Genomic DNA, 465 nt, shown 5'->3' with positions numbered 1-465 from the left:
CCCTGTGTGGGGGCCATAACCCCTGTTGGGGGGTATAGCCCCTGTGTGGAGGCCATAGCCTGTGTTGGGGGGCTGTAACCCTTGTGTGGGAGCCGTAGCCCCTGTGGGAGGGCAGCAAAATAGATATTCATGTATTCATGAATTCATGAAATGTGTATTTAGAGTTCACTATATTATTATGATAGAGACACTGGTAGGCTTCCACATTGCTTTAACACTGTAGATATACCAATAAAACATTGTCCAAGTGACCTCTGTCTCTGTTTCACTCTCCCTGTCTCTTTATAGTGGTCTTTTGTTTTAATTGTGGAGGAACATATATTTTGTGGTATTTTACAGAGTGACTTTGGGATTTTTTTTATCAGGGGTCTTTCAGTTTTCCAACAGGGAACACCAGAATTCCTGTGAGGGAGGCCAGTGGCAGGACCCTGCCTGCTCAGAGCTGGCACCTTGGACCCAGCTGGC

Source organism: Gavialis gangeticus, unplaced genomic scaffold (genome assembly GCF_001723915.1).
Source record: "Gavialis gangeticus isolate Ggan-Ray unplaced genomic scaffold, GavGan_comp1, whole genome shotgun sequence".
Taxonomy (NCBI): domain Eukaryota; kingdom Metazoa; phylum Chordata; order Crocodylia; family Gavialidae; genus Gavialis; species Gavialis gangeticus.
This window is presented reverse-complemented; position numbering follows the sequence as displayed.